The following is a 16,159-nucleotide window of genomic DNA, read 5'->3' as shown; positions in this document are numbered from 1 at the left end:
CTTTGAGGGAGAAAAAAATACTTTTGTTTAAATTCCTAGCGATGCTATCAGGTCTCGCCCTCCTCCCCCTTTCCACTCCACTCCGGTAGTTACCTCCAACAGACCCAGAAGTCCCCCGCTCCGTCATGGGATTTTGGATGTCTGGCCTGCTTTTAAAGGTGGAAACATAGTGCTTGATGCGTGACCCAGAAATTCACCATTAACATAATGGATCAGCGCTGAAGATCCTGCTCGTCTGGGGAGGGGGGAGGGGGGGCTGTGAGAGAAGTAGCTGAGATGACTGCAGGATTTCAAGGAATGTTTTATGTCCCTTCATCCTGTCATCATCTCTTTCAACTGCTTATTGTCTCCTCTGTGCAAGACTGATGATACTACTGAGCGGAAAAAAGAACAAGCAGCAACCGCAGACAGGAACATGTATTAAATGTGACCCTTTCTAAACTGTCAGAGGGTTTTTTTCCTGTGCATCGCTAATTACAGATATTCAGTGTTTTGCAGGTTTGGGAGTTAAACTCAGTCTTAAATGCACGGTGGAGGAATTTAATCAATGCAACTGGCAAAACCCTCCAAATTCTATTTATGCGAGCGAGAAGCTTTTCTTTTTTTTCCCGTCCACATACTTCAAACTTGACCAAGCACAGCCAAACTGCATCTGGGTATATTGACATTTAAACGAGCGCCGATGGTTTCCAACGTGTCGGCCGATTCGCAATAAGGAGACGACATTTTTGCATAAGCCTCCCGCTAGGCTTTTCTCTGACTCGACCTTTGATCATTGGAGGCTAGATGGTCTTGGAACTGGACCAATAACTTCAAAATGAAACATAGAATTCCCTTTTGCAAAGCCCAGCCCCTTTTCAAGGGAGGTGGAATCTTTAAATGCAGTCCTGCTTGCCAAGTAGTTTATATTCTATTATTAGAAAATCTCAGCCCACTGAAACTGTGCACAATGGATACAGTATGACCAGAAAGCAGTGTCAATTTAGAGAAAAACTTTGTGGTTCTGCATAAGTTATACAAATTTTAGTGGAACAACCAAAAGTGGTTCTTTGGCCTTGAGATCAGCAACCACACACTTAACAATTAGCCCTGTCAACAGAAATTTGTCCCGTTCGAGACATAAAACGAGTTTTGTCTCTCTGAATATTACTGAAATTGTCCCTCAAGGTCAGTGAAAAACAAAAGTCCAACGCCAAACAAAACAGAGTTCAAGCTATAATATACCTTGTGCCATTAAATGTAGTTTCACGTCACGTCATTTACTGTCAAAACAGGATTGCTGCTCCCGCCCTTGTAACTCATGCTAAAAGCTAAACCACAGTCGACTGGTTGTCTTTTATGGCTGTGAAATCCGCAGGGGAAACACTGTGATTCTTAAAGTATTTTTGAACACATGGCTGAGTTGTGTTTTTACAGGATTACAAATGTGCTTACTGTACATACAGTTTCTGGAAAGCCAGACCTCTTCTGTGTTCTCCCCATAACAACATGTGGCCAGAGTATTATGAATAGAGGTCAAAGTGAAGGTCAGGCATCTTATTCAGACTGAGCGAGCAATATTGATTTTTATTTTTCTAATTTCAACCTGGACCCAACAGTTAGAGCCTCAATCCATGATGTGTTTGACCACATATGAAGACAAAATTCAGCTTCAAAATTGAAAAGCTGTACTTGTCATAAATAAAAATTGTCATTTTTTTCTGGTGTTTCTTGCAGATTTCACCTCAATAAATAAACCCCTAATATCATCAGAAAACATTATCCAGATTTAGTTGCTGTTTAATATTAGTCGACGTATCTTAAAGACGTCAATTTGAAAGTGATGGCAGTTCAAAATCTTGTCTTGCAAACTCCGGCGACCCTCCTTTGCATTTGGATCACAAAGAAATAAACTGAATAAAACTGAAGGAACATTCACACCTATTTTTCTGTGGCTCAGGAGGGAGGTTTCTAAATCTGAGAAAATAACCTGAATCATGCTTGTCAAGGTTGTCAGTTTAGCCTTGTGACTTTGCATATATATGTATATAAAGTAAGACAGCTTTTCTTTAAGCTTAAGTGGATATAACTGGAAAAAAGCTTGTCTGTCACAAGTTCCCCAACATTATGTAAGTGCAATGCTAAATTGCTTGAGCGCCCTTTTAAGAAATGGACACAAACGTATCTGCAGTAACTTTTCTGACATTTTATAGCTGCTAGAAACCCACCGACAGGTGTGACGGTTCTGGATTTGAATCAGCCTCTCGAAGTCAAACTAGTAAGGATGAAAGAGTGAGATAATCTGCGCTGGGTGGTGTTCAGGGTGGATGGATGCACCTATGCAATTATGATTTTATGCATGCTTTACCAGGACAAATCCTCAGTGGCACAGGAGGTGTTGTGTTAGCACTGACAGTTTGTTTAGCATAAAGAGGCTGTTCAGAATGAGCATTAGCAGCCGCAACGACTGAAGAAACAAAGACAAGCAGAAACACCGAGAGTTTCGCACACATGCTGTTTGATTAACACGATTAACGCGCTCAGACTCAGTAATCACATCACACCAAAGATGGGGGCAAAATAAAACGCTTTTATCGTTTTCATTCCGACCTCTGACTTCTGACTTCTACCTGCTGCGTTGTCACGCTCGTTGGGTAACGCTGCAGGAGGAAAAAGGGACGAACCAGAGAAACAAACATGTAAACACACATAAAAACTTATCTCCCTTTCACATGTACATAAACACACACAGACACTCCAGTCAGGCCTCGTCCCAGCATCAACAGATGCCAGGTGACACAGCTCATTAACTTCTCCTTTCTCCTATTCTTTTGGCTCCTCATTGTCTTGAGATATGAGATGAGCCTTTGTTGAGAGTTTTGCCCCCTTTTCTCTCGGCCAGGCCGGGCCCGTAATTAGTGCTTTGCGCTGGGCGTACTTTCTCACAGGGCTACGACACAATTAATCAGCACTTTCCCACCAATGGGCAGAAGCCGCTTGATTCTATCAAGGCCAAATTTTTAAGTTGTGACGCCTTTTTCCAGTAATGGAAATATCAGGACACCACAGTGATTTTAAATAGATGCTATTCAACCATTTTAGCCTTTTAGGTATTGTCAAATATTATTAAGTGTTTTGCTTAAAGGTCCAGTGTGCAGGATTTATGGGGATCGACTGGCAAAAACGGAATAGAATATTCATAATTAGGTTTTCTTAAGTTTTTAATAATCACAGCTGTTATCTTAGAACGACACTTTTATATCTACAGAGGGAGCGGGTCCCCGTCCATGGGGTCTGGCATGTTGCACCACCATGTTTCTACAGTACCCCAGACTCTAGAGACCACTTTTTGGGTTTCACCGCCACTGCAGGCTCTCCAGATTTTGGGGTTTGTTATGTAAAACTGTGTCAAATGTCTGGATTGTCACTGGAGTGTTTTTCCAGCAAGCAGCAACTTAACCCAAATGTCCACTGGGGGCGGTCTGTCCACGATGCATCTGATGGACCTGATCGCTGCTGTTCTACGCAATGATTACAATTCAACCAGGTGTGTTTCGTTTGCGTTTCAGACTCCTCTCCTCTCCTCTCAAGGCAAGATGACCAAATTAGCTAAATCTGAGAAAGTCAACAAAATCAGGCAGGCAAAACGGTCGACTTCTGAAACGCTCCCGGTGGAGTTTGAAGCCACATGGAGGATTGAACACACCGCAGCCGTGCCCGGTGGACTCTCCGGGTTACCTGAACAGTCCTGATCTGGTGAGCTCCACCCATTTGGATCGCCACTTAAAACAATGCTAAGAAGTATTTGAACATGCCGTTTGGCTCAGATGTGTCAGTGACATATGAAAAGCTTAGCTTGTCTTCTAATTTAGGGGTTTTTGTTGACGTCACACTATTTGACCTTAAGCTATGACTCTGTTGGTCGATAAATAGTTTTATGCTCTCTGCTTTCTCATTATCTTTCCCTTCATCTCGTATCAGATCATCCTCTTTAATTATCAGTTTGTTTAGCTTCTTAAATCTGTGATCTTTTTGTATTATCGGCACCGCAGGGCTGTCATGACTTTTCAAAACAGAACTTTTTATGATCTTGTTTGCAAAATAGCACCAAACAGATGAACGGTGACTGTGTGTGTGTGTGTGTGTGTGTGTGTGTGTGTGCATGTTTGGGATGTATTAATAACACTTCAAACTACAAGTAGTAGTACAAGAGGAGCTCACTGTTAAGTCCTCACACAGAGCCTCAACAGATGGACCTTTCAACAGATCCACCAGCATCCACTGGTGAGTCTATGATTGTTGGGGAGCTCATATTGAGATTATATAATGTAGAGATTGTTTGATTGTGGTCGGCTGGATTCTGGTGACCGTAGCTCCAGTAACTGAGAAGACGGCAAAATCCCGTATGATCTACAACCGATAATGGCTGGTCATCATCAGTATGGAGTCAGAGCTTCTGTTATTCTTACTCTCTCTTTCTGCAAAGTTGGTCGAGGCTGTTTCCTGGTTGTTGAGGTTAACACCAGATTCCCATAAAGTGCAATCTGTACGTAGTACAAATACACACCGATACTGATACCAATACCTAAGTGTGTGTGTAGAAATGGAAGAGTCAGAAAGACGAGGGCAGAGAGAGGATTACATGGAAAGTTGTAGACCAATCAATCAATCACGCAATCACTTGATCTTGCAAGATCTTGAAAAGCACCTTCAAAATCCACTGGATTAAACGGACTGTAGTCAGAATTAATACAAAACACATGAAACTGCTCAAATACAAACATAAATATATTTCACAATAAAGGCCTGTAAATTAGTATTAATAAACAGCCTTGTAATGATGAGTCACAGTAAGTGTAATCATTAATATATTCATTGTATTGACAGTGTCTATGAGCATGCGGCTCTACTACGAGTCCAGTCACCAGAAGAAAATGTTGCCATTGTAAGTTTCTGCAAACCACGGATAAGTTAAATCTGTACGTTTCACATATCACATCAATGTTTCTACAATCGGTATCACAGTGACAAAGGTCAGAGCAAACTAACATTCAGGCCGTGTTTGTGGTGAAAGAAGCAGGTATTTTAAACCAAAATTAGATCTTTTTCAAACTATTTCTGTCGTGATCTGGTCTGTTCAGTTTTGTCACTTCCTGTTTTATTTTGAAGTCTTCCCTCATGTGTCAGATTTTACTCTACTTCCTGTGTTTTCCCGCCCTTGTGATTGTCTGGTTCATTTCACCTGTGTCTAATTAGTCCTCCTCCCTGCCTATATAACTCAGTGTGTTTCCCTTTGCTTCATCATTTGTACAGTATGTGGTCTTCCTGTTCGGTGGACATCAAACAAACATTTACATGTTCAGCTCAGTTAAAACAGAAAGATAACTTTTCAAATCCCTTCGCTTTGCCAGGTCGTTTTATTGCTGCAAACAAAAGTTTTCCTCAGAGCAGCAGCTACCAATAACACAGGACACACTGCGTCTGTCTGCAAATGTCTGTGAAGAGACGACAAAAACCACTTCGGAAAAGTCATGAGTTCATTCTTTCTTTCAGTTTATAATGGAGAAATGAAAGCAGATAGAAACAGTGGCAGCAGGACTGAATCAGCAGTCAGTCTTCATTTTCCCGGGAGATCGGAGCCACTGACGGACAGAGCTGCACAGAGAGAGCGAGGCTTATAGGGAACCATCTAAATGCTGAGGGTGTCATTATTTTATAGCCACCGCATTGTGCAACAAACGTTTGCTTCATAATGATACGTTAAAGCAAATTTAAAAGAGCCTGGATAAAGTTCAGGGTAATCTGTTTGCATGAGGTAAAATGTTGCCATGAGTTCAGCAGAAGTGAATAACCTCACAATCCATTTTTTAATTTCATTTTCTCTCTCTGTTTGTAGCTCTTTCCCACCTAATCCTGCATTTCTTTTCACTTTTTGTGCATCAAATTTGTTTCCACATTTGAAGACATTTCAAACATTTCAAGGGATCAGGATCAGAGTACTTTATCTTTGTACGTCTAAATATTGAAATGAATTAACTTACAATTAAATAAACATGTTCTTGATTTTTACAGTTTTCTTTTGCTTTCAGTTACAGTGTGTGATAAAGTTAATACTGGACTCAGTGGGTACTTGGATAAGACAGGGGATGTTCACAGAGGGGAAGCTGGCACAGACCTATATTGATTTTTGCCTCAGGACCCCCGATGGGTTAATATGGCCACATGAATCCGAGTCTGCACGGTAGTCTGAAAGCTAGAAAACAGCACACATACAATAGCATGGCCTCCCAACAGCAAGATGCCAAAGAAGAGACGGCTTTAGTCCTCCAGCAAAGTGTAATTTGGGTACGTTATCAAACCCGGGTCTACTGGGTGGAGAGAGAGAGGAGGCAGAACAGGAATCAGCAGCAAAAGAGAAAAAAACACTCATGCAGACCTTTCACCTGGGGTCAAAACACAGGTCCTCTGCTGCTAATCTGACATATGTTTTCATGAGCCAAGACAAGCAACCCTGCCATGGTGGCCGCTCTCCAAAACTAATGATGTCAAGTGATTCCCTCTAACAGAATCCCCTTTAAAACAGAATGAAAGAGGGAGGGAAGTGTGGGGGTCCAGAGAGGGGATGCAGTTGAAGAGCAGCCGGGGGGGGAGGGACAGGTTGGAGCAAAGAAGAGGACTGAGATGGTGACCCCCATGTTGTCTAAAAACTCAACTTGGTGCAGCTCAAAGACCCTACCAGCTACTTCCTGTGCCAAATCTTACCCCTCGCCACTATCATATCATTGTACAAAGAGAAAAGGGCTCACTTTTTATTTACGCCGCTGTTATTGCCAGAATATTGCTTTTAATTGCTGTCCTGGATTCCCCGCTGCAGTATAGGATGAGTCTGAGACGATTACTCAAAGTAATGGAGCATAATGATGTCTCGGAATGGCCCCTGAAGCTCAGGTCAGGGGTTGGACAATGTGAACATTCAGCTACTTAGCTTCCTTTGCAACTTTGTGACAAAATCTGTTTGCCCAACACCAATTAAGATGCCTCTCTGTGCGCTCTGGTCAATGGGTTTGACGGAGGGGGTCGTCCAACGAGTTGACATGTCCCTGAGCACGAACAAGCTGGCCTGTGTCCTCGCCTCAATAATTGGTGTCCCTTGCAACGTGCCGCTTCCCAGGGCTGTCCTTTGTGTCCCCATGGCAGTCCTAAATGAGGGGAGTCAGGGCTTTAATGGGACTCCTGTTAGTTTTAAACAAACACAGGGCGACCCCCTACTGTTCAGCATGTTGCATAGAACAGCTGGGAGTCCATGGGCCTCTCACTTGGGAGCCGGCAACCCCCACGGGGGCCCAAGGCCCGCTGGCCCCCTCCCCACTGTGCCTCTGATGACGCCCTCTCAGGAGCTCGACACTAATTCTGTGTTCATGCCGCTAGCAGCTACATCTGCGTTCTACTTTTCAGTGGCCTGATTGCAAGGTGTGGTGCCAACAGAGCCACGGAGGAAGGCGAGACATCATGCTGTGCTGGTATGTGATTGGCTGTTAGAAGAGAATGTCCACCGAATGATTACTGAAAAAGGACGACTGTAGCAAGCGTGAGCTGTGGCTCCATCGGCAATAATAGGATGAATTTCTCCTGGCAGAGACAGAGACGGCTTATTCCATCCTCCAAAAGCGAGATGATTTTCAAGTATCTAAATCTAAAGCTGAAGTCATAGATGAATCACCAAATGGGCCACAATTATACACATCAGTGTTATATCAATTCAAATGTAGATTGTAAGCAGCACAGTTAAATCTGCAATGCGTGCTTCTGGCCTCAAGGCAGGAAGTTTATTGTTAACGCCGCTGCGGTCAAGTTCGTGCCCTGATACTTGTCAGTCATCTTGATGACCTGTCTGCTTTTAAACAACATGTAGCCTTAGGCTGAGGGAACCTGCAACAGAGAGGGCAGCACAGGTAGCAGACAGACACTGAACGCAACAAAATACAACAAAAAAAAGGTGTTAAAGAAAGTTATTTATTCCATACAGATCCACTGAAAGTTCACTGCACTTCTGTGTTTTGTTGTCACGTTTTTCCCTTAATATCAGCCAACAGCTCAGTGCAAAACTGATATGTAAGCATCTTATTCAGTCATTGCTTGTGTAAGATGTAAACTTTGCACACTGCAGCTTTAATTATTCTCCACAGCATCTTGAATTTCAACCTTTAAGCTCCTCGATTTGCTGGGAAAGGAACATCGTGGCTCCTCGTCTGAATTTCATTGAGAAAGCAGGGAGGATTTGTCAATGGGGCACTTGAGAGCAGTGTTGATGTTGTGTGGCTAATGTGTTTGCGCTGGCTGTGATAGAGGGGATTAGTGCCTTTGTGGTGGTCTGCTGGGACCGCAGACTACTGGACTTTGAAAGCATACTTGCCAACTTACTCAGAGGCAAATCAAAGCCTGTGAAAAATTGTTCCCTCGGCACCTAGTTGACTGGTTGACCTCTGTGTCAGAAAAGGTACGAGCGTAAACACACACACACACACACACACACACACGCACACACACACACACACACACACACACACACACACACACACACACACACGGAGCCTCATCAGAGTCTGTACTTCATAGTGTTTGTTGAACCGCTGAGGGTCAAGGTGACACATGGCAAACACCAAATAAATCTTCTCTCAGGTGATCATCCACTAACTCAGCCAACAGCTGCCCTACCTCCTCCTCCTCCTCCTATTACTGTCTGTATGACAACCAAACCAACATTTATACAGGTTATACTGGTTTTAAAAGCACAGAAACACACATTTACCCATCTCAAATTAGACTAATTTGAGACACAAGACCAATGAGAAATTCAGCAGCTAAAAGAAGTGTAGTACCTAAAGACAAGAGTCCAGTAATGATATTTTGAGGGTGGACGGAATTGATGGTTGTCAACATTTGCTTAGCTAGTCGCTCAATTGGAAATGTAACAGCAGCTATGTCACTGTGCTAGTTGCTGCTAATAGCAAATATTAACATAATCCTAAAAAAAAAAAACCATCAGAAATCATACACTAAAGTTTAAAGATTGAATTTCTGAGTACTTTTCAGGCCATAAAATGTATTAAAAAGAAAATGTAAAAATATGAAACCCCTTCTGGTCAAACTTACTCACGTCAAAAATAGTCCATAATCTAAATTCTTCTCTACTTCAAAAGAAAAGTGTTCTTTTTTCCATCATTTCGTTCTCCATCACTAACTGCAACTTAACTCTATGAGCGTGACAAAAGCATCCACACCCGCACACAAACACTCATATATGACCCCTGCGATGCCCCTGCCGGCGTGTTTACAGTAAACTGAAGCAGTCCTGAGCGAACCCCACAAAGGACCCTGCAGCCTTTGTTTTCCAGCTCACTCCCAGGAGACTCTGTGAGGATGAAACAGAGATATGAGCAGCTAGAGTTACCTCTTAATGAAACGTATCAACACCAGCAATCGCAGCAACGCCGGCTGCCAGTAGAACTTTGCCGCGGCTGGACGAACTCTGGGAGGGCGAGAAGGAAGAAAGCCAGCGACCCGACAGAGGAGCTATTCATCTACAGTGATCAGTCCTGAGTGAAAAGGTAGTAAAAATGTGTTTTTTTATGCTGTGTTTTCTAAATATGCACATTCTCGGGTATCAGTAACAGTAAGAAGTACAATAAGCTCATGCACACTGGCTGCAGTAATGTGCTGCATAAAGGTACAAGTATTAGCTGAAGCATCTCGGCTGTTAGTCGTACATACTTTTGTTTCAAGTTTTTCATTTTCCATGAATAATTTATCCATAACTGATGTAAAATTAAGTTGCTCATAATGAAGAACCCAAAGATTTAAAGCTCCTCTCAGCTCTACGGAGCTTCAGGGTGTCTTTCACCTTCAACACTCACATCAGTCTAGTTTAGCTGACAGCTGTTTTCACCAAAAATCTGATGAACCCATGGGACACTACCTACTCAGCACCAAACAGCAGAGAAAGTTAGCATCCAGCTGGTCGAGACTGTGGAGAATTTAGTTTTTAGGTGGTGAGCAAAAAGAGCTACACAGGAGCTGCTGAATGTGTAAAAAAGCCACAATTTGACAAGTTTGCCAAAAAGCGAGTGATAATATGTCAGTGTTTTACAGCTTGTTCTGCTGCCCTCAAGTGGCAAAAAAAAAAGAAAAAAAAGTTGGTGCTGCTTCAATCTTTATTTCATACATCAGGTTGTCTCTTTTTGGGCAGAGAAGCTTTTTGTTTTTGGACAGACATTTTTAGGAAAAGCACAAGTGTCACTAACATCATTAATGATGATAATGATGCTTATTGAACTCAAAATATTGTCTGTGAAAAAGGCCGAGATCTTGCAGCTTACTTGTGCTCACCAGTTGAGCCAGTTTCCTGGAAAGGATTTACATGAAACCATCTGCAGCAGTTTGGATCAGTGACATCTAAACTATGGATCCCTGGACTGAGTTAAACGAGATTAATTTCAATCACCTGCGACAGTCCTCGTTAGTGACAGCGTGTGCACTCAGCGCAGCTCGAGGCTGCTCATCAAAGCAGGAACAGATCACTGACATCCCGTAATTAGATGCACTTGGTCAACCAAATGGTTTGAGTTTCCTTACCTCAGTCATACATTTACTGTGCTTTAGCTGTCATGATCGAAACTGAAAAATATTTACAGTAAATGTTTAGCAGATTTGTTGGATACGAGCATTTTGGACATTTTGTTTGCAGATTTCTGAAAATGTCAGCAAACATGCATGAATGTATATAATATGCAATATTATTTTGCAGTTTATTAGCAGAAGTACACATGCATCTACTAATATAGAGAGCAAGGGTCAAAGGCAAAATGTCCTGACAAGTTATGTGACAGATATTCTTGTGTGTAATCATATATCACACATAGTGAAAAAACCACCTTGCTCACTTTGGCAGCGTATGTGAAACTCTAGATAGTGAGATAAAGAAAGGAATGTCAATGTTTATTATTGTAGCAGCTGAATCATCTGAAAAACTGTCTCTACCTTTTCCAAAGCCAAAGTCTTCATGTAGTCTTGTGGCTTAATAATATTCGGCAAGATCGAGCTTCTTCAGGGAAATTCCCAAACAATGCTGAAATCACACGGCCTGTTGTAATGGGACGAGAGAGTTATTACAGCTATTTTGCAGCTGTGGGACAAAACCACAAAGAAAAGAATGAAGAGAATGTTTATTTTCTGATTGACAGTCGGGACATTTTGAAATAAATACAGCGGCGTTTTAGCAGGTTTCGAGACGCTGACCATCACCAGCTTCACTTGGTCCATAAATACCTTCTGAATCTTCTCTCAGAGTAGCAAAACAGAAAATGCAGTAAATTTTTTTCCGTGGCAGACATCCTGCTTCGCAAAGTGTTATTCCTCTTTCTCATTTCCATAAATATTGCTGCTCGTCCATTCGTGTTGAGAAATCCAAATTCTTTCACATGTTTTTTACAGATGCAGTGGTTCGTTTACGCTGTTGCCATGGTGAAAAAGATGTCTGCTTCCCACTTTCTGCCACGTTCCTTTACATTACGGTTTACTAAACATGACGCTGCTTCCTGTATGCGTATCAAAGAAACGAACACGCGAACATGTCCGATCAACACCCGTGTATATTTGCTTTAATGTGCAGCCTGGAGGCGCTTAATTCCAACACGGCCCTTCCCATCATTATTTATGCGTACGCAGCAATAATCTTGTATCCGAAACTGCTTTATTGGCCAAGTATGTGTGCACATACAAGGAAAGTGACTCCAGTTTAAGCATTGCATTCAGTGTACTAGCGTAGAAAGTCCAACATATGAACTTTACAGGAATTAATATCCTTGTCTTAATCAATGCTTTTTTGAGATATACACTGATTTAAAAAGGATTTTAGGAGCCTTAATCTTGTCTGGAAAGGGTTAGCTTGGAGTTTCAGAGGATAATCCAGTGTTTTTCACAAACAGTGATGTTGAAGTTCACGTCAGATTTAAGGATGGGAAATGATGAAATCTCTGCTGTTAGGTGACCTCACTGGCATCACTTTTATGGCACTGGAATCATTTTTTCAATGTGCAGGACTCTGTGGTCAAGTTAGCAATATTAAATGTGCCACTTTCAAAATAAAGCTTGATGTGAAACAGTCACACTTTGGTTATGTTTAGGCACCAAATCTATGTACGTATGTGCTTTGAGTTACATGCATTACATTACTGCACTTCAGAAACAGCCCCAGCCTCCTCCCAATGTGGACTTTTCTTGCTCTTTATACTACACCATACATGTTGGGGTGAGAACAGGCTGTCCATGCAAGTCTATCAGAGTACCCTGCATGCTGAAAAAGTATGCTAAACGGGTATCTAGTGCACTGAAAGTGACATCAAGGGGTCCTGAGTTGCCCAGGTTTGCCAGCTTTTACAGCACTAAACAAATACCTGAACTTTACAAACCTCATACTTTAAATCCCCCCAAAACGTTATTTACTATGGGTGCAACAATACTGCAGCCATGTTTTTCCAACAGAGTACATTCTCTTCTGACTTTTCACCTTGTTTTGATAAAGAACAGCTATGCAGCGCATTGTGAGAATCGCAGGGACGGCTGGAACGCATCATTGACCAATCACCTCTGCTGGATGCTGTATAATAAGCTGTGTGGTCTAACTGAGCATATTAGCCTTCATAAGGGAGGAAAATAGCTCTGAAAGTATGACAGGTATGATAAACCTTTCTCTAAATGTAGTCCAGTTGGAATGCACGTCTAAATAAAACACAGACGAACATGTTGCTACAGGTGACAAATAAAATAAACTGGTGAGAGTTTAGCGAATATGAAGAGGTTGTTTCCAAACAGCTCCGTATGAAGTCATGGTTACTATCACCCGAAATACCAGCGACTTTTTGTAGCTGAAGATGATTTCATATTTAACTGCTGTATCTCTTCAAATGTAAGATATACACCATGCATTAAAGCAGGTCCTGTCTGTGTGGCGGGGCTCTGAAACAATGCAGGGACCTCAAGCTTCCCCATTCTGGGAATGTTTTGTCACTATAACTTCCAGTAAGCACTCTAATTACAGTACTGCTTATACTACTTTACATACTGATGCTACAGCCAGCAGTTCTACTATAGCAGTGCTACTATAATCACTACCGCTGCCACTGCTACTTCTTCTACAACTATACCTGCTAGTCTTACTTCAGTATTTAACAGTGAGACTGGAACAATCCCAGCCAGGCTGTTAAGTTTATGGTGTGTGTATGTATATATGTGATTACTGATTAATTACTTATTATGTATGTATGTATTCAAGCTACTATTATTACTGCTACTACCACTAATATACTCAGACCTCTACTGCTACTACAGTACTCCAATTACTAGATGCTAAGACCATTACTGATATTTCAAAACCACATTTTGATGCAGCATATTTTATGCCGCAGACATTAAAAGTATTACAGTCAGTGGTTTCCTCTTATTTGATTTGCTTCCATTTTTTTAAATCAAAAAATAAGTGTGTGTTTTTGACAGTTTTGAATTTTGCAGGGAGTAATGGAAGAAGAAGGAGGAGCCACAGTGGTCCATCACTGACATTTTGACTTGTCATAGCAGGTAAAGCACTTGTTTAACTGATAACATTAACGATGGCGCTGTTCCATTAAGCAATGCCAGTGAGCGAGTAAAGGGTCCTGGAACTGAAGCATCTGAACAGTGCCGTCACCATTAATGCTTTTAATTACACCTGTGTTTTTCCTCCTTTCTCATGTCAAATAATGTTTCCTGTTTCTGTGTGAGCACCGACACCAACAGCCACAGGTCAGAGATCATCTTTTTCTTCAGCTTTCATATACTTAATAATGCTTTTATTTATTTCTTTTCTAACTTTTTGCTTTGGCCAGTGAATGTGCATATTGGGCCGACGGAGAGTGTCTTGTGGACTGAAGGCAAATATGACTACATCTATTGGTATTTCTACCACATCAATGGCTTCACTGCTGTTACAAAACTGCTACTACTTCTGTAGTGCTACTCCTATAATTTCTCTGTTGATATAAATGGCAAATTGAGCATTTTGTTGTCACTGTAGCAACAACTCAATCACAGTCGAAAAGACAGCAGCAAGCTTTCAAGTAAATTTAAAGGTTCACATAAGGGGAGCAGCCTGATTGCATGTCACCCAGCCAAGCTGTGTTCAATGCCAGGACACACATGAAGAGGCTTTTCTTCGCTGCTCCAACGCTAAACAGAAATCTTCAAACCTGTCTGTGTGGGACTTTCCACCGTGACTATAGCTACACTCATTAATCAGCCCCAAAAAGCAATGTCAAACCATATTTGTCACATTTTTATGATTCATTGCTTTGAGAGAGGAGGAGAAAACCTCTCCCCTGAAGCTGGGATTTCACCCGCAACAAGCAATTCAAAGGCAATTTGTTGCTTTGTCATGTATTAGGTGCACAGATAGTGACGGATTGCCCGTCATAGGGTTTTTGTTTGCACAGTCAGAGGAGTTCAAAGCTGACTGTAGTCATACAGCTGTGATGTATGATCCCGCAGATTATCCAAAGATTATCTACAGTCAGATTACAGCACTCCGGCTGACCCAACAGCTGTTACAGATGGGAGACCAGTGGGGCAGTGCAGTGGGCTGCCATCCGACCGGCGCCCGGGGACCCAGGTGGAGGACACGCCCTCAGCGCCCACAGCGCACCGGTGGGAATCGGACCTGGGACCTGCTAGCTGTGAGGTGACAGTGTTGCCACTGTGCCACCGTGCAAGACTTAACCACAGGAGCACAGCTCATGGTTGCAATGCCGTCATCTTAGTGGGACGCTGCAGTAACACCTCCTCTTGGCTGATTGGGTCACCTGTGCAGAGCAGGTGACCCAGAGTGGAAGTGGCTGGTAACTACATGAGAGTCAGGGGAGCAGAGTAGCTGTCTGTACAGTCCCCAGCAGTGCAGCGGGAGTTAGCAGTGACCTCCGTGCACTGGGGGAAAACAAAACAATGCTTATAACATAATAAGCATGCATGTATTATTGTAAGGGAGCTGCAGACGGAGCAGTGAGTCAGCCTTAAAAACCTGGAGCCAAAACAGCATTTTCCCCATAGACTGCCATTTGTATGACAGGGCAGGAAAGAAGACACTAATCAGAAGTGGAAAATGACCGTGATAAAAAAAAAAAAAAAAAAAAATTGGCAAATGAGCCTGGTGAGCAACTTTCATTGAAGTGAATGGGAGTCATTTTGTAATGTCATGACACATCCTTAAATTTTGAACATTTCAAGTAAAGAGGAGTTTAAAAGCTTCGATTCAAAGCGCATGAAGTGATAGTTCTTGGCTTTAACAGTGGATCAAATGACTCCATGTAGTATGAAACTGTTGCTAGTTCAGTAGAAATAATAATGGTTTTCATAAACAGCTATATTTCCTATAGTTGCTTTTTCTTTTCTGAAAATGTGGACAGACAGACAGATGAACAGATGTTGATGCACTTAAGTCACAGTGCATTTTACTCCACATGAACTCGACATCTATACGTACAAAATCTCATCCAAAATTTAAATCATAGCAGTATCGTCCTCCCATCTGGAGAATGCATGTCGAAATACTTTCTCACAGATTCTTCGGCATAAATAGAAAGTGTAACCACAACAGTGTTTAAAAAGTATCACTTGACAGTGTCAGAAAAGCATCGCAGATGTGTGCCTGTGTCAACTCCTTCTGTCTGGGGAGGGAAAGTATTATAGAATCGCCTTCACATATTTGTGACCATTTGTTTTGAATGTGGTCTTCTGCTTTGTCTTCTTTCCCACAGATCTTCTTAAACTAATAAACGTCTGGTTTACATTGAGGAGTGCTCCACATAAGTAAAAACGATGTATTTACTGTGACTTGAACCAAAAAAAGAAAGATCTTCACATCCTTCCAAAGTGTTTAAGTCTGGTTAGTTTATCAGAGTTTCATGGATGAGTGGTGCAGGGACAAAACAAGTGGAATGTTTTAAGAGTGCCAAAAGGTAATAAAAGAAAACGTCTTGGTCTTAATCTGTTTAAGATCAAGACGTTTTCCTGATCCTGTAGACGATGATAATATTTGTCTGTCATCAGCTCCAGTAGAGCTGTGGTGCTGAGTGTCTATTGGCAACGAAGCCACGTT

The sequence above is a fragment of the Chaetodon trifascialis genome, chromosome 5 (genome assembly GCF_039877785.1).
Source record: "Chaetodon trifascialis isolate fChaTrf1 chromosome 5, fChaTrf1.hap1, whole genome shotgun sequence".
Lineage (NCBI taxonomy): Eukaryota > Metazoa > Chordata > Actinopteri > Chaetodontiformes > Chaetodontidae > Chaetodon > Chaetodon trifascialis.
This window is presented reverse-complemented; position numbering follows the sequence as displayed.